Source organism: Haliaeetus leucocephalus, unplaced genomic scaffold (assembly GCF_000737465.1).
Source record: "Haliaeetus leucocephalus isolate CR32 unplaced genomic scaffold, Haliaeetus_leucocephalus-4.0 Scaffold566, whole genome shotgun sequence".
In the NCBI taxonomy this organism is placed as follows: Eukaryota; Metazoa; Chordata; class Aves; order Accipitriformes; family Accipitridae; genus Haliaeetus; species Haliaeetus leucocephalus.
The window spans coordinates 5,096,669-5,115,855 of record NW_010973002.1 but is presented as its reverse complement, the minus strand read 5'-3'; positions in this window follow the sequence as shown (position 1 = coordinate 5,115,855).

The window sequence follows — 19,187 nt, the reverse complement described above, 5'->3', positions numbered from 1 at the left end:
TGGGTGGTATTTTTTTTTAAAACCAATATGGCCTTCTCTCTCAATTGTGGCTTTTGGAACATTTGGTAAAATATTCCTAAGCAGCTCCCAATTATCATTCACATTTTTCTGTTTAAATGCTTTCTCCCAAATGATTTAGTTCTTAATTGTTTTCAGCTTTATGAAACTACTCTTTCAAAGCACTGAGGGGGTGTGTGAAATCTTTTTTTTTACAGTTTTGCTAGTTTGAACACTGTTTTGCTTTCATATACCTAATATAATATTGCTGAAGATGTATAGCTGAGCATTAACTATAGTATTAACAGTGGGTTTGAATTTCCCTTTTACCTATCAAGGTGAAGAGCAGTAGAGGTCTCAAGATTCCAGAAACACTTTCAGAATTAAGAAATGGGTAAAAAGAAAATCCTACAACTTTTATAATGTTTAAAATAGGCATTTAAAGCACCAGTCATCATGGTCTGTCCTGTCACCTGGTGCTGCAACATTCTTACAAGAAGAGCAAAATTAAAACCAGGGTTTGGTTCATAATTTGTTACTTGAATATGTAGATAAATCTTCTTCTTGCAAGACTGGTGAGATCTTTTCAAGAGACACACTCACCACTGCACTTCTGATTTCCACCATTCCTCTGAAATGTTCTTCAAGTATCTTGACTTTTGCTGATTCAATTATCTTGACTTTTGCTGATTCAATTTTCTTGACTTTAGCTAGGTGCTTGGTGAAAAGGCAGGCAGGCTTTTCAGTAGAACAACCAATCTCTTTAGAGAACTGGAGGGAATAGGATTTGAGAGAGCAACAGTGCATCAGTTTCTATATTCAAAAGCAATAAAATTTATATATTCAAAAGCAAAATACAATTAAAAGTTTGATTTTTCAAATGCACCAAGTGCTGGACTACAGCTGATGAGCAGGTCAATAGTCGTGTCAAGCTGAGTTGACAGATGCTTCAGTTTGCTCAGTAGCTTTACAACTGGATGACAACATATATTTTTTTAAGAATCCATCCAATCCCAAATTTTTAAATCAATTCAGTGGTGACATGGGGCAAAATAAGAAACACTGACAAAGAATAACATCCTTCTTTGTGCTTGTAGTCAAAGTTAAATACATTTGAAACCGATATTCATTGCTGACCCACTGGAACGAGCACAGAAATTTCTCCCAAGTGTTACATAATTCAATTATGGGCTTTGTTTAATGATTCAGAGCACACTTCAGGTCGTTTTTCCAATGAGCTCCTTAACTAAATAATCACTATTCTCTTCTTAATAGGATTAAAAGATATGTAGTAACTCACATGTATTACAAGACAATTAGTTGACATAGTGACTTGAAGAGATCCAGTGTGGAATAGGCAGAAGTAATTTGGATGTCAAGATCAATTTCCTTATTATTGTAAGGGAGCTGGTGCTTCTGAAACTAATGACACTGAATTGAAAGACTGATAAGATTTTACTGCCAAATAGTTTTAATAAATTAGTTGGAAGGGGTGAGGGATGGTCACTTATGGGAGAAGTGCCAAAACAAGTAGCCTTCAAGTTTAGTGACGTATCAAAAGTGTTTCCAGACAACTTTTAGGTATGTGGTTTGGATTCCCCTTTTGACATGATCAACTACATCTCTCAGTGCTGATGTATTTTGTCTGTGCCTGGTCAGCAGTAATGATCATGAGGGGACCTGGGTGGTTGGGGAAGGAAGAGAGTTTGTTTTACAGTGAAGGCATGGAGATGTTTATTCTTCAGTGGCAAACCCATTGACACATCAACCACTGTGCTGAGTGTTCCCACAGTCCGGAACTATTTCAAGAATAAGAGCAGACTTAGTCTGGTCAGACACTTCCATTCTGTGTACCAGAAGAAAGGCACAAAATTTTTCAAAGCAGTTAGCCTTCATCTCACTTATCATGGCAAGAAGTGAACGATTTAAACAGGTAAGCAGAAAAGTTCAAATAATTGCTTTTCTCAGTTTGATGACTGATTTGAAGGAAACAAAACAGCACAGAGTGCTTAGAAACAAAAATACTGTTTTGGCTGAAAGAAATAAAAAATGTTTTTAAAAGAAGGTGTCACATACTGAAAGGAAAGTTTGATATATAGAGAGAGTACTTCCTTCAAAGTGTTTGCAGTAAAAGCCTCAGAAACAAAAAATAGATTTAAGGAGAATGATTAATGCTTTCCCCTAATAGCTCAACAAGTAATATAATGGCAACATCTATAGGGACTTCGGTTCCATTTATTAAGCAGTTTTAAATCTACATCATCTAGTTCCTTATGTCTGAACAACAAAGCTGTAGACTGGTATTGGAAAGGGTACCCTCAATCTCTCATTGCTTTTCCTCACTTCCTATAAAAACACAAGGTAATAATTGGAAATAATCACAGATTGGAAATCTGCTTTCCCATCTCCCAAGACAATAGGCCTAATTATGAGGCTGGAAAGTCATTTTTTCTGTGCTTCAAAAAATATTTAGATAACTTGCATAAAGTAATGACAAAGAGGGCAGCCTGTATCTGGATACTTCAGAGAAGATCACTAGAGCACTCTCCCAGGTGCAGATTATCAATTTTATGTGTACAATGCTGTTAAAACCCTTTAAAGTTGAAAAGTTCTTAGGATCTAAATCTCCCACTTTCTGAAAAAGTCCTCTGACTTCTGGCTATTATTCAAAAGACTGCTCAATCTTCTTCTCCCAAACACACACACACCAGCATGTTAAGATGAATCCTACACGATTACTGTTTATTAGGAACCCTAAAAATTCCACATGCCTAGAAGCAAAACTTTTAAAGAACTAAGGCAAGGGGAAGTCTAATTTCTTAACCCCAAACATCATTAAGCAGAAGGCAAACTACTGACAGGAGTTTAGTCAAACCAGATGAGCTTCTAGTGCACACCCAGTCATCATCTTAAGCGACTGAGAATGCTTTTTTGCCAGTCATCACCGGGACCTGTTGCATCAGGTATGCTCCCAGGAGCTGGATCAGATTTCTAGCTCTCCATTCTCTACACGTGTACCAAAACTCCAGCTTAGCTACTATTGCAAACCTTGTGTGCCATGCATTCATCTAAAGCTTTGCAGTTTCCAAAGCAAATTGCTGGTTCTGCATGCACAGATCTGTTGAGAAAGACCCAGTTAAAACCATTCAATACTCTCCCAGGCTTCTTCTGGATTTCCACATGCCAGCTGCCCACTGGAGCTCCACCTTATGCTGAGTCTCTCCACTACTGAGGCCAAGTGCAATGGTTGACAGTCTTCTCTTCCTCTAACACCTACATTATTAACACTAGCTCAGGAGTTGTGCTTTACACTGTCCATTTCCATTGTATAGGTATTCCAGTCAGTCCCTAGATGCCTGGTGAATTACCTTCCTTCATTAGCAGCTACATGCTAGGTGGTGGTACTAAGAATCTCAGGTTTTCAAAGAAGAGGAGCAAAAGGATGCTCTTAAGTATATTTTGAGGTTCCAATCACCTCCTCAGTAACAGAGCAGCAGTATGATTAAGGACAGGAGAGATGATAGGGGAGGGAAGGGAATGGAGACCTCCAATGACAGAGAGATAAAAAGAGCAAAAGGAAAAAAAAAATCTATACATACATACGGATATACATAAGCAAATAAAAAGTGGAAACCAATAAGAAGACAAAACAAACTGAAAATAGAAGCAAGATTCAAATAAATGGTAGTGGAAAAGAAAAAAAAAAGTGCAACAAACTATAAGAAACCGTTCAATCACATTTTTAACAGTCAGGCTGAAAGTAAAAGTGAAAAAAACCTTTCTCAATTAAAAAGTTCTGTTTAGAAAATGCTTTTCTTGGGGAAAAAATTACATTATGAAACTATTTTTATTGCCTTTAAAAGCTATAAGTGTTTTTTCTTCTGGTTTTTTTTTCTTTTGTAAATAAAAGGCACTATCAAAAGGTGTTACAGTTTTTCTGTTGATGCAGAAAATTCTTAACTCCATTGAAATAAATAGCAAAACTGTTTATGACCATTTCAGTACAGAAATGTTGCCCATGCTTTTACAAAAGGTACAAGCAGAATATTTCCAACCTGATCAGGCCACTAAGACTTGAAAAGTTATAACAAAGGGTGAAAAAAAATTCAATGGATTGAAAGAGTTTAATTAGGAGATCCTGAGGGATTGTGTCATCTTGCTTTCTACTCAATTTAATCTGGTGTAAATATGAAGCTGACATGGATAGAGTAATAATGATTAGGAGAAAATACAAAGCAAATGCCCTTCTCATTTCATTCTCATTTATATATTGTTGTACGACTCAGCTGGCTCTCAAATGCATTGGGCAGTGGGAGAAGTTTAAGAGGAGTAGCAACTCATCTGAATGGCAGCAGTTTTCCAGAATAAAGAGGAAAATGCATTTATTTACAAAAACTCAGCTGCTTCGAAGTGGCAGAATATGTCTGCAAGAAAAAACATCTATGGTGAATATAGTTAAAAGACTGAAGCTTTGCAATTGAAAAAGCCTCTCCTCTAAATGAGTAAGACATATAGGAGATCTCTTTCCTCTGCTGGTAATGGGCATAGACAGCGATGCAGTGTCACAGCTGCCCCTCTCCCCATGCCAGTGACAGCAGTGGTGCTGCTGATGAAAATGAGATTTCCCTGGGTGCACACAGTGTCCGAAAACCAAATAGGAAGGGACAGTGTCAATGAGTTTTTTAATAATCATAGGAACGCTGAGGACATTGTCAGGGAAATGAGGGTTGTAGGGAGACACTCTGCATTGAAGACTGAAGGTGATGTCTTGAAATCCTGGAGTCAAGGGCAAAACTTCTCCTGGCATTGGCAGGGCCAGGAGCTTGCCCTCAGCATGTAAAAAAGTGAATGCAAAAACTTACTAAAGGGAGTGAATCATTTCCACATCAGAAAGAATTCTGTCAAGGAATCACTCCCCCGGATAAACCTACTATGATGATTTAAAAGCAGATCTTCTCATTGCCTACTAATGGTGATGCAAATGAAGCTTAAAATAACCATGGGAAAGAAGCTTCTGAAATTATGGAACGCTTAATATGGCAGCATGTTAACTTGTGACAGGAGTCACAAGACTTCTCCCTAAACTGAATAATTTGAAAAAAACTTCAGAGCACAACAGAGGTATGTCAATTCTGGTATGTCAAGAGAGTTACTGTGGAAAACCTCCCTACACACCCAGGGACCAATATGGGTCAGGGTCTTCCTAAGATCTAGCACAAGTGAGTAACATATCCGTAGTCAGCCTTGATCAGAATACACATATTAATCATCTTGTTTTACCTAGTAATAGGACTAATGTTACCACTGAAGTAAAATATTAGGAACACCAACAACCCAGAAGAGAATTAGCCTGGATGAAAAGCTTATATCCCAGTTTCCAAAAGCTAAAATCTACCCAAGCTTCTTCCCTCTCCATTCGTTTTCCTCTGCTGAAAAGTGACAGTGATTGATGTCTTCTCCCACCCAAAGTATGCTGCGGTTATTGCTCCTTATGGTTAGAATTAAGCTAACAGCCCAGCTCAAACACTCACCCATTTAGATGAAGTATTTATTAGCCATGAATCCCTCTGTTCTTACACCACCTCAAAGTTTTTGTGTACGTCACTGAGCAACACAAAGGGAAGGACTCTGGCATTCGGTCGAAGGCTCCAGCACCAAACCCTCTAATAAGGCGAGCAGGCATGGAACAGCTCCGAAGGCCCAGATGTTTAAACCATATGAAGCTGCAGAAGAAAATAAAGAGCAGCTGAATTACAAAGGAGGGAAGGATACAATGTTTGTCTATGGTTAAACTACTGTAAACTTTGAAATTTGTATTATGGAATCCATTAGAAAACCCATAACTCTGATTTAAAAGTAATAGTCGTAAGATTCTTACTTCGCCATTATTTATGGTATAATGGGAAGGTATGTTACTAGAATCCCACAAACTAAATAGATGGATTTCATTAAAACTGTCCTGATGAAGAGTAAAACTGAAGGAAAAGGGAAGTAACAATTTTTATTTGATGCCTATTTATTTTCATAGAGCACTTTGCACAGTAGAAACCTAGGAAGATGAAAAGACAGGGAAAACTTTTCCCTTTCTTCCATAGCAGAGTGGAGCTTTTTAATGGTATTTGAAGGGCGGAAATGACCTACTTCCAGTTGCTTCTATATTAAGAATCTGGCTACATATCCAAGACTTGCCTGAAGAATCAAAGCATTGTACAAATTCAGATCAGGATTGATTTGTCAACACATCGGTTAAGTAGAAAATTTGTTGCTAAAGAATGTGCTGTAAAAATGAATACTTGAAAGTCTGCCCTGGTAGGGTCCTTCAGGGACATAACTCAGATGCTCTCCTTGCCTCCCTCCCTGTTCTGTCCTGCTCTCCCTTCCTCTCTCCACTCTGATGGCTGTCCTGGGGAAGCAGAAATCATGGGAGCATTACGGCTTTGTGCCTCTCTTTCAGGTCAGCTTTTCACTCCAAAAGGCCCACAAACCAAGTCTCCACAAAGTAAAACCAGGACTGTTGTGGTCATTGCACTTTTTTGTGGGATCCCCTTCAGGCTGGACTCAAAGGAGCCCCAGGAGCTCACCCATCCACCCCTGCCCCAAAACTGCTCCTGCCACAGTGGTTTTTCACAAGACAGACCTCTTCCAGGAAGACTACCATGACCAGAGCAAAGTAACTGTCCTATCTTATAGATTCAATTTCAAAATAAGCATCAGGTGAAGGAGACTGGCAGAAGCCTGGAGGCCTCGTCTCCTGACTGGTAAACCAGCACTGCACCAATGTCTGCACAGGTCATGCAGCAGAAAGGCTGCTCTCTTCTCCCTCCTCCCCAGAAACACTACATAGTGGTTTATGCTCATGATATCATGAGACAGATGGTAGGTCACATAACATCATGTCTGGGGCTGCACCCACCCCATGCAGAGTGCAGGTAGGAGAAGAATGAATGATCCAGCAATTGCATATGATTATCTCATGGAGACACAGGCCCTCTCGAATTGTTAACTCCAGTCACGTTATAATTAAGGACATGATATAGTCTATAGTTAGTTTTACACTAAAGAGAGGGGTTCTGTCCCCGAACTCCATCTACTTTCCAGCTGAAATGGCTGCTTCCCCCCTACTAGTTCTGTGCTGCCACTTTCCTGCACCCTAGGTTATATTTCTGGCATGCTACAGTTGGCTTCCCCAAGCATGCCAGTGCTTTTCCACTTCCAGCCCACTCTCACCACCTCCCAAGGCAAAGGACCAGAGCTGAGTGCAGCCTTCCAGGTGAGTGCTCAGCCAGCCTCAGATCAGAGGTGCTGAAGCTCTTCTGGCTTCAGTGGAAACAACTCTTCTCTTTGACTCTAGGCCATACTTGTATTTTCAATGACAGCTTATATCAGTAGCCCATTAGTCACTGCCATAACTTGAGCTTTCTTCTCTTCACTTGTTGCCTACCGATGTACTACTGGCTTACTGTTCCTAGGTGTGAGCCTTTGCATTTCATTTTAATATGCATATCCCCTTCAGATGACTGGAGCCCTCATGCTCATCCACCCTTGCAGCACCACATTCCAGTCCTTAACCACATCAGCAACATTTCCCAAATCTGTGTCACCCACTCATTTCGTAAGGGCCTCCAGTGTATTGTGCTGAGTTGCACAGCCCAGGGGAAGCTGAAGTCTGCAAACAAACCACATCTCACTGAATACCTGGAAAAATAAATATTTTTGTTTGCAGCTTTTCATTATGAAGTTGCATCCACTGGTGCACACATGTGCTTCTCAGATGTACTGCTATGTGCGCACACAGAATACAAGCATTAAAAGAGTAGGCTTTAAAACTGCTCAGTCATTTTGGTAATTTCACACTCTCAGCTGTTAAACTAATGGCCTGAGCAGCTGAATTTTCTTTGGGATGACATGTTCTCAGACAGACTGTAAATTCAAATTATGAAGAAACTTTGATGTTCCCATTTCTTGTTCCTATTCTAATGTTTTAAGCTGTTGATGTTGATTTATTAGGAGTTAAATAATCATTGTAAGAAAGTAAGAGCCATGAAGTCCTTTTCACTTGTTTATTTTTAAATCTGCGGACTTTTTGACCATAGCTGCCTTACAGTGACACCTTCTGGAAAATCTAGGAGGAGAGGGAAAGCTGCTCCGTAGAGGAAGAGAGTGTGTGTAGGGCAGGTGTGAATCAGCATGGATCAGCTTTGGAGCACTCATTCCTGGCAGACTTCTGATGTTAAAATACCTGCACAGTGTTGTTATAGCCATCCTACAGCTTCAGCTCTCTTTAAGAAAATGAATCTATCACCAAGTCATTAATCTGGTCATATTTGTTTTCTTCCATAAAAGAGTACTCAAGGGTAGGGTGGCAGTAGTATCACATTCTTCTTAGCATCTCACAGACGTAAAACCAAATAAAATCAGAATAAATTCTTCTTGCTGGATAAAAATTTATTCTGTTGCAAATCCTCTCTAAAAATATTGCTGTGTGTTGAGAGGGACACTTGTGTTAATACTAAAAGTCTTTAAGGGAGAATAGTAGTCAAAGTACACAGAGCTCTAGCTTGGTTAGACAGGCAAAACAGGGCAAAAAAACTCAAAATCCATTAAAGGAGAATAGCAGAAGATATGAAAATACATTTTCCATTTCTAGACAGCAGTTCAGCTGCTGACAATCCACTGTCGTGGCACAGCTCCCAGTTTCATCCGCTGCTCCCTCAGCGTTTAACTGAGAACAGAGTTAGGCCGGCATCAACAGTAGTTTCTGAGGCCACTCGCAATACAGCGTTGCAAGAGCAGCTCTTTCATGTCTCACTAGACTTACAAACAAGAAGGGCTTTGAGGTTGGTTGCCATTTAAGCAAACAGAAGTTTTTCAAGTAAGGTCTGGGATCTGGGGATAGCCATGTTCGGTTTGTTAGCAGCGCTACGCTGAAGAATAGCTTGCGCAGGAATGGTGTAGGAGTAGGGACAGTTTATTATAAAAAGCTGAAACCTAACTGAAAGCAGAGCCATTAGGCCCCCACAAAGAGTATGGCAGGGTGATCTTCCGAATTCTCAGCTATGGACGTCACAAGTAAGAACTCCAAGATGTCTCAACATCCTTACTCACGTTGTCGCTGATGACCCCAGTGCCATGAGTCTCCATCCATTTGTATAACAGTGCTAGCTGTAAATTTCCAGCTCATTAGTTAGTATACGTAAGCATGAAATCAGCACAGCCATGATGATTTAAACCAGATGAGGGTCTGACCTTTAGTTTGGACACAGGATCATGTGGGAGAGGAAATTGTATTATACGGGAAAGAGCCATTACAACTATCAAAACAAAGCATTAGTCAGGTGAGCCCGGCTGTACTCGTAGACGACTGAACCTTGTGCCCAGACCCCGCAGGCTGGCTGGCACTGACTCAGCCCCGAGCACAACCCGCTGAGCTCTGCCACCGCCAAGCCCTCACCCCTGAGAGACGGGGCAGGCTGCAGCAGCCAGTGGCGAACCCTGGCCTGACCTGCCACCGGTGCAGATAGGCTGTGCCCCCACGTACCTGGCGTGGGGACGTCCCAGATTTCCGAGCTCCAGAGCAGTTCAGGCTGCACAATTGGCCTGCCTGGTCCCAACGTGGAAGCAGCACGTGGCCAAAACCTGCATTCAGTCTCAAGAAACTGAAAACCATCCCAGTGCTGCCAGCAAGAGAGGACTTCAGTCTTCAGGAACAGAGATCTTCCCAGGGCTGGTTAGCCCAATTATACATTTCTTTCCAAAGGTTTCCATTATTCTTTGTGTTTTGGTAGTTCTTTTCTTCTGATTCCATCTGAAAGAGGACTTTACCAGTCCCCAAAATAAATTGTACTTACATCACAAAAGAGTCAGGGAGACTTTGCTATGCAGACACAGTTTCCAGAAGAAAAGAGGAAAAAAACCCATGGAGCAATAAAAAAGATCTCATATAATCAGGGTTGATTACAGATTTGGTCTAAAACCCATGAAATTTCCAGACTTGTGATTTCCATCCCTTAGAATTGACTTACTTAGGTCCTCCAGCCTCACCCAGGAGGTGACGTCCTCAGGTGACAAAGCCCCAGCAGCTGGGGGGGTCAGAAATACCAGGTACTGTAGCAATTGCAATAAAGCAAAGAGTAGTCAACCCTGATTTTATTTCTGTATAAATCTAATCTCATTACTTCTGTGTTGTTATTCCAAAGGCTGTGCCCTCTTGTATACAAAGGAGGTCTCCAGGTTGGGTACAATAGGTGTATTATGGAGAGTATAAGATGGAAGGAAACATAACATGTACTCACTGGAACTCATGGGTGCAAAAAGGGAAGGAAAGTGGAGCAGCAGGAATGGTCTGAGACTAGTGAGGAGAGACTAGCACAGTGATTTGAATAAAAGGGGCTTAGAGCTAGAATGCAAGCAGATGGCTATCTTAAAATTTGATTTTCTTTTTTAAAAAAACAGTAATCAGGTTTGTCACAATAAGCTCAGACCATTTTTTGAAGACTTGCAATAGCTGCCCTCTCTGAGACTAGAAATACTGCTGCAGTAGAAGCATTAGAGAAGCTGAAAGAAAAGGGTTTCTCAAAGAACAGCTTAAGACAGTGACTATGAGGTTTTCTTTTTTCGTCAAGATTTGCTGAATGTTAAGCAAAAATTACAAAAGATACAAGGGAGGCATGTATTTTTCACTGATAACTATGAAAGTCACATGGCTATAACAAGAAGCTGATTTCAGCCTAGATGTAAACCATTGGTCCTGAAACCGTGAAATTAAAAAGAGAGGGAGACTGAGACACAAAGAGAGAGAGTGTGTGTATTTAAAAAAGGACACAATATGCTGGCTGGTATTGCTCGGTGAAGGACAGGGAGCCTTCTGTACTGTATATATAGTTACTATAAACTGCCCCTCATAAAATATTTAAATGAAAGTTTCTTTTCAATTCAAGAAGCAATCTTCAAAAAGGACCCTTTTACTGTAATAGTAATCCATATTAATTTACTACAACAATAACAGAAGTCAGTTTGCCAGTTGGTGTTTTGCTTTTACTATAAAGCTTGAAATGGAAACTGTGGCCTTGATGAAAACTGTAAAATTCCAGTAAATGGGATTAGTCATCCTTTTGTGTGCCCCAGTTCCACATATCAAATAACAAGCAGTGACACCCTCAGCTACCAAGTGGAAGCAAACATACTTCAAAAAGGGAAAAAAAAAGCCACAGAGAAGATGAGTAACATTTGACATTTTCATGTCCGGAATTTCTGTAAATGTCTCTCTCCCAGAGGAGAAATATCTTCCAAAGTATTTAGTTCATTGTGGTATTTCTCTTTGATAGAGTACTGTGACATCCAGAGGGGGGAAACCCTTAATGAAAACATCTTAATATTATATTAACTCTTTGCAACCTGGGACAGTTTAAGGCATTTCAAATCAAGATTAGTATAGCAGATGGCAAGAGGGAATTGATTTCTATCTAAAAGATTCCTGGTGGTTGTGGAGAACTTCACTGCCTGCTCTGACCCCAAACAATAGTGCCCTGAGCCTTTTAATTTCATCCTCAAGAGAAAAATTCCATTGAACAAGAAGCTATTGATCACATGAATATTGTATACTTAATCACTTTGGTTTTGATGGAATATGAATTGCATTAGCCTTTAGAAAGGATTAATATTTCCATCCTAGAGCTCACTGTCCCCAGTGGAAACCCTATATATTCACTTTCTGCACATCTTGGTCACACAGTATACCGAGTCAAAGCCTGATGTATTCTGCTGCTCGTGCAAACAAGGTGACCACATTGAAAAGGTTGCATATATAAGTTTCTGAGTTAAGTGTCTGTTGTTATTGAGTAAAGCACACAACTTTCATAAGATTTCAGCATACTGAATGGATCTTAAACAGATTTCCAGTGCAAACATGCTGCCAAGCACGTTGTATAACAGGGTTTTATTATTCTGATCCATGGTCGAATTACAGGACAATAAAAATACATTTTAAAAATGTAGTTACAGATTTCAGCAATTGGCTCAAAATGAAATCACCTGTAGCAAACCCAAATCCTTGCAAGTGCTTGGTGCTTTTGTTATTGTAACTTCATGCCATGGATCAGAAATAAAAATCCCAACATAATACCTCACTAGCATCAGTTAAATCCTCACAGATACTGGTAACTCCAGAGCGCCCTAAGTCATTACTCTCCATCTTGCAAGAAAGCCATGCTCCACAGCAATGCCGCTCTTCAGCCTGGTGAAGAAGGGTCTTCCTCCAGAAAGACAGCCCTGGATGTCTTCCCTTGGTAATGTTGGTATAAAAGTCAGAATGGGAGAGCTCCAACTTCATCAATGGCAAGATGTTGCCATAAAGGGCCACATCCCAGTTTTCCCTCCCTGACCGACTGGGCCAACAGGGCAGTGTACAGGCGAAGAATGGACCGAAGCCCTCATAAAAACCACTTGCTCTGCTTCTCTTGGGCACCCACAGCCACAGCAGTAGGTTTACACCTCAAAATGCTTTAAGTAATAGTTCCAGAAGGGTGGTGATCCTGTCTTTATCACTGCTATAGACATTAGTTGCACAACATTCCTATTAGAAAGGATGAAAATTTACTTTGCCTTTTGAGATGAAGGGGAGAATCTGTACTACATAACCAGGTAATTTTTTGTATATTGCATACAAGCATTTTGTGGACTTCAGGTTGAAATCCACAGTATTTCAATGTTTGGTTTTCACAAGTTTATGTCTTACATTTGATAGCAGCTCTTTCTAAAGGAGTAGTAAGTTGAATGAAGAAAATTAAGGTACCCTTCACTGCATTCACTCACAGACCATGCCAGGCAATGCCTGTGGATGAAAGGACAGCTGACACAGGCTGGCCAGGGTAGTTTATACAACAGTAGGAAAAGGCTGTGTTCTCCAGGTTCACAGTAATTACAGCAGCAAGGGCAGAGGGAGCACACACGTGTTGCACAAAGCCCAGCAAACCCAAGTGGGGCTGCAGGCAGAGCTGGCAGACATGCCAGCAGAAAATCCCAAACGCCCTCAAAATTCTCCTTTTAAGCTACAGCTGGCTGCCAGCTGTTCAACAGCTGCAGAGAAGAGGAGGAGGAACAGGGAAACTTTACAATTTAACAGCATATAGCTTTGGTACAAATAATTTTGGGGAGAAATGCAGGAAGGAAGAAAATACATTAAACATATATTGCCCTCCCCCCATTTTAAAAGGAACTAAGAGAACTGCAGGAAAATGCCATGGCCATTTGCAAACATCAAGTTTCTGTACCAGCTGAAAGACCAGCGATAACAGAACAGCACAGATTATACTGTTTGCTAGATAGGAAAAGGACTGGAGTTTAACTGCCCTACAAATATCTAAAGGAGACTCTTCAAAGTTTACAAAATACAAATGCACAAAACCCAGAAATTTTGATATTTAAAGAAAGCAAACGAATATGAACACATGACTCAGGACACCTGAATCAGAGCATGATTACTAAATGAGACACAAGACCCATCAGTACACTGCTCTACGCTCAATGCATCCGCTGATGAAATGTATCACCCATTAAGCTAAATTAAGATGCACAAAGGAAGAGTGGTTTCTGCGAAAGGATTTCCAGTAAAGCCACACTGGCATGAGTAGCACACACCATGTAGTCTGACACAGAGCAAACCCACCACAGAATAAAAATTAGTATCAGAGCTTCATGTTTCCGCAGGCTGCCTGCTAAAGGAGACTGATAGGTATGGCACAGAAGAGAAAACCTGCAGAAGCATGTTGCTGCTTTTCTAAACATACTGATATGGGAGATTTAAACTCATATGCTGATGATTTCCTCATTAGAACAGTGTTATTGCACTATTTGCAGGCTGAGTTACTACTCAGCATGTGCACTACGTCCCTAATCTGGCCCTTAATGGGAACATATTGATACACACTCCACCAGATGGAATACATTAGACATTAAATATAAAAGTTGTTTTTGTTTTTAGAACGCTATGTTACTTCACACACACACAATAATATCCCACAGACTATATATTAATCATGTTTACTGATCTCTGGAGAGTATTAGTACACTTTGAAGTTAGCCTACTGTGCCAAGCCTTTGTCAGTTGAAGGCATAAATTTTTTTCTTTGCTCCTTGTGTAACTTTTTCTTTCTCTCCCCACCCGCAGCCCCCAGTGAAGCAAGGTTAGATTGGAACTAGATGCATTTTTTTATGAGCCTGTAAGAGCTTATGAGATGTGTGAATGGGTGACTTCACTTTGAAGGTGCATGTTCTAGAACCCAAGCCATCTTTTCCACCCAGTAAAGTTCTCAAACAGGCATCTTTTTTGAATCATTCCGCAACAGAATTAAAACTTTCCAAAAGTACAGCTCTACCCATCAGCACATCTTTAGATAGCCAAGCTTCAAGCCTAAGCCTGCAAGTTACCTTTAGAAAGCAGTGATTATAAATAAAGCATCGGAGATATGGTTTCCCCACATCGTTGTGAGGCATAGTAATAACACACCTCCTTTAACTGAATAGGTATTTTGCATCAGAATACAAAAAACATAGGTTCCAATCAGAAAAAAAACCCAGCTGCTAGAACATAATGAAAAGATGTGCTGATAAAACTTAGTACAAGGGCATGGAGTATTTCCTACCTTAAGACACGATGCCATCTAGCAGTGGAAAAGGAGTTATCTTTCAGCCATCACCTGGTGTAGGCATGCACAGACATGGCATCAGCAGGGACGTGACATCAGCCAGTCAGCTAGTGGCCAATGTTCCTGGCACCTCTCTGCAAATCCTGGTACAGTGGGAATATCTCTTGAGAATCTCTTAGCAAAAGTGTTTGAGAATTATTATGAATGCCGCGTATGAAAGCAGTTACTGGATGCCAAAGCATAAGCAGTGCTTGATAAGAGCAGCTTAGGAAACTCAGCCTAAACTATACATGCTTCCACCATTAACACCATCTTCAGCAAAGCAAACAAGTAAATGCAATATTACAAAAACATAATCCTGTTCCTTCACTCAGAAAAGGAACACAGACTGCATGTAAACAAGAAAGGCACACAGAAATCTCAGCTGTAGCTAGCATATAAGTCAAAGTTAAGGAAGCAAGAAGAATTTTCCTTGCAGTCTCATCAGCATAAGTGATTATTTGTGGCTATGCATAGTCAATACCTATATCCATCCGCATTGCATTTGAAAATTTAGGCTTCTGATTTTGACCCTCTGAACTGTACTGAAGCAAGCTGCCTACAGTAGCCTGAAACCAGTGATGAACATACATGACTCTCAATATATTTTTCATAGCAAAGAATTACTTTGGTCACTAGTTGTCATCTGACTACAGCCATTTAAGACCAAAGATAGCTATCTCAGCTGGAAAGGACAAAATCAAATGTCCTTGAAAGTTTATTGAGAGTCTTTTTCCTCTGCCTTCCAAAAAGACAGCCCACATGCAGCTAATCAAACAGAAATTGAACAATAGAGTGCACAGAAAGCAAAAGTGCCTCTGAAGCTACCGATTGCACCAAAAATAGCAAAACTAGCAAAACACACTAGAGCATTTCAAACATATTACCAGTTAACATTATTCATTTATTTATTTTGTTATGAAGTGGGGTTTTTTTCAGCGCCAGTGTTAAAAGCCAACCTGCAACAAGTCCCAGTGAGTGAACCTGCTCCTTCAGGATGGACCCAGACCACCAAGCAGGGGAAGAAAGAAGCATCACCACGCTGGGTGGGGGAATCACAAAGGAGTTTGTACTTGCCAAACAAGATTTTCTCTATGCAGCCATGATGGGAAGCTGCTCAAACACTGCTTTTCTTGATGGTTGATAGGTTGGGAATGTATAAAAGACAAGAACGGGAGCATAGGAGGGGCGTTTAAGACAGGGATGTGATGCAAAAGATTGCTTCCCCAGCCCTGGGAAACTATCATTAACTCAACAACACCCGGAAAGTCATTGGTTTGACTCACCAATGGGCAAGTAAATGTCTTTTTTCTGACTACGCAGACAAATATGACCTTTCTGAGCACCTGAGTTGTGTGATCCCATGCCAAGGCCTGTGCTGGCTCTCAGAAAGAACAGATTGGAAAGGTATCTATCTCCATCTCCTTGGAGCTGCCGTTCTGTGCTATGCCTGTAAACAGTGGCTGCCAAAACCTTACCCCAGCCTGGGATTCTCACTATTTTCTACTTTGCTTTTTTCTGGCATTGTCTGGGGACAAAACCCTCAGATTTTAGTGAAGCATTATTAAAATATTAAAGAAAAATGCTACATTCATTTTGAAACTCTGAATAAATCTTAAGACTTTTTAGCTCCCTGTCTTCCCATTACACCCTAAACACACATACATTGAAGAGGTAAAATTATATGATGAGCACACTGATAAAATATATTAGTGGGTCAGACTAGTCAGTGTTACATGATCATGTGGAAAGATCCTGTTATCAAAACAAATGCATGTTATTCACAAGGGAGTATTATTAAGGTAACAACAAGCCACCTGAACTCTGAATTCCCACTTTTTTGACTTATATCTGAAATTTAACCTCGTAAGAGTATGATTTAGTGCATTAAACAGGATGGCCTCTTGGAAAAAATACCCGCCAGGGCACTTATTGCATCCCTATTCTTAGCGCATCTGGAGTACACACACTCTTTTACCCACAACCCAGTATGGATAAAGATAAAATATCAGAGACCCTTTTGAAGGCTTTAGAATTTGTTTCTACTTTGAACAGGTTAGTTATCAGGGCTGTGATAAAATTCAGAGGCAGTTTTCTGATGAAGCTAAAATGACCACTCTCCTGGGCTGCGAAATTATGTTACTTAAAGGGCCCTATTAGTCACCAAAGTGTTTTTCTTTTAAACGTGCAAGTTTTTGACCTTGGAGGTCAGCAATAGGCTGTGCATCTGTTGTTGGTTGGTTTTCCCAAAGATTCACATCTAAGTGCTTGGGCTCATGTTTCCCTCATTGCATTTCCTTTCTACAACAATTTGCTGTGGCCCTGTTCAAGAAGCGGTTCATCCAGGACAGAGTCTGCTCCATTATTTCTGGCTGAGAAAGACTTGCCAAGCAGAGCAATCACAGATCTTCACATCCCAGTAAAACTAACCAAAGGGATCCATTCAGAGCAGGGGTGGGGAAAAAAAGAACAATAATAATATACAACTAAATCAGAGCCATCCCACAACAGAGTCCAGTCAGCATGTGCCGGGCCACAAGGGAGCTTTTATTTGCACTCAGATACAGGCAGGGAGCTCCTAGCATATGAACAATAGTATAAGAAGGGGAATGACAGCAATTACTACCAAAATCAACAAAAATTGCAAGAAAGGAATAAAGATTTTTTTTTTTCTTAAATAACTCAAACAAATGGAGTAAAACTACAAAAAAAAATTCTTCTTTAAGAATCTCTTTCCTTGTAAAAGACAAATGTGTCTAAGCAGGAAGCAAGCAGTGTGACACATCAATGTTATTGATGGTAAGTGTTCTTGTTTCCAGTAACTATTTTGATCTCAAATGTGTGTTTCAGATGGCTTAAATAGAAGAAGAAAAAAAACCAAAACAAAACAAAAAAACACCACTTAGTGAAATGCAGAGGCAATCTTTTTTTTTCTTGCTTTTTCTTCCATGTTACTTGAATCGCTCCTTTTTTTGTGTGCATATTTTAAAGCAAATACCTTTAAAAACCTGTTTGTATTCACCCAAGTCGTGATATACAAGAAAGGCAAAACACTGAGTATCCTATATATATCTTGTCTATGTGCGTAAGACCTAATGCTTTTCAGTGCACAACTCTGTGCAAAGTTATACTAAGGCTACAACGGAGAAACTCAGTTTCTGTTTACCCTGCCAGCTGAGCATGTCATTAGTAGTCAAGACAGTGCCTGAGAGCACTGAGGATTTTGTCATATTAAAAACAGCCTCTCAAGGAACAGAAAGCAGTCGCCCAGATCACCATGGAGATGATAGATACAACATATGGATTAATATTCAAATCAAAATCCGAGATTTCAAAGTTCCTTCTTTAAAAAAAAGAAAAAAATCAGAATAAAGTCCAGCTGCATTTGATTTCCTGTTATCATATCCTTAAACACTGCCAGTGAAAATGTCACTTGGGAAGAGTGTCAAACACACATGCTACCCCTGTGTGCATGCTTGAGCATAAAACAAATTTATGCAGAGTTTTCAAAGAGGTCACAAAAAATTACTCACACTGGCTTTATGAGAAATTACATATCTGAAAAAAAAAGGTCCCTGATGTGATATATATCACCTTGTGGCAATACTTTGCCAAGTGGACAAGCCTTTTCACAGAAGTGTAAGTACAGCCCGTTATTTAAAGTCCAAGCATTTCAGGCTCGAAATCCAAGGAAAATATATTTACTCCTTAAAGCTACTCTTCTACACTTTATGATACAATTGTAGAAGCTGTAAATTCATTTGGTAGTGGGTTGTATAAATATGCTAATGTTCCTTACTCACTAGGTGGCACTACCAGTCCATCAGTGCGATGCTAATGACTGACCCCTCATCGGCATTTTCTCCTATAGTTGTTGCAGACGTCTGTCTGAAAAGCAACGGTATGTCTTTAAGCCTTCTTTAAGAGCTCTTCTGGGTTTTAACTTGAAATGTTTTGTCATCTTGAGCAGGAGAGCAATTTTTCAACAAGGCTGTAGAAATTAAAGCCACAAAATGCAGCACATACATACATCACTTTATATTTATAATGCTCTGAATGGTGATATAACCATATAAAATGAAAGATCCAGCATGGAGTAGGAGAAACAACTAATGTATGTCTGAAGCTTGACTTAAAGTATTTATGCTTTGAACAAGTTTCCTGTGAAGAAATTACTGAAGAAGGAAAAAAAAAAAAATCTGAGGCAGCAGAAAATTTTATGCATTTCTAAAAGTTCAGTCATGGAGCCTCAGCTGTAATAACAATACATGATACTTATTTTGTTTGTATCCATTTGGTTATCAATTACTAAAACTTGAAGCAATAGCCCATGTAGTAGAGGTTTGCTGATCTTTATTGAGAAAACAATGTGGAAACAAGGGGAACTGAAGTTAGAGCCTGACTTTTCTTAACCTGAAGAGCTAATAACACGGGACGCAATGCCCAATGCTTTCCACCGAGGACCATAGACTAGCAGGGAGGGCAGATGTGCCAGCCCAATGGTTTCTC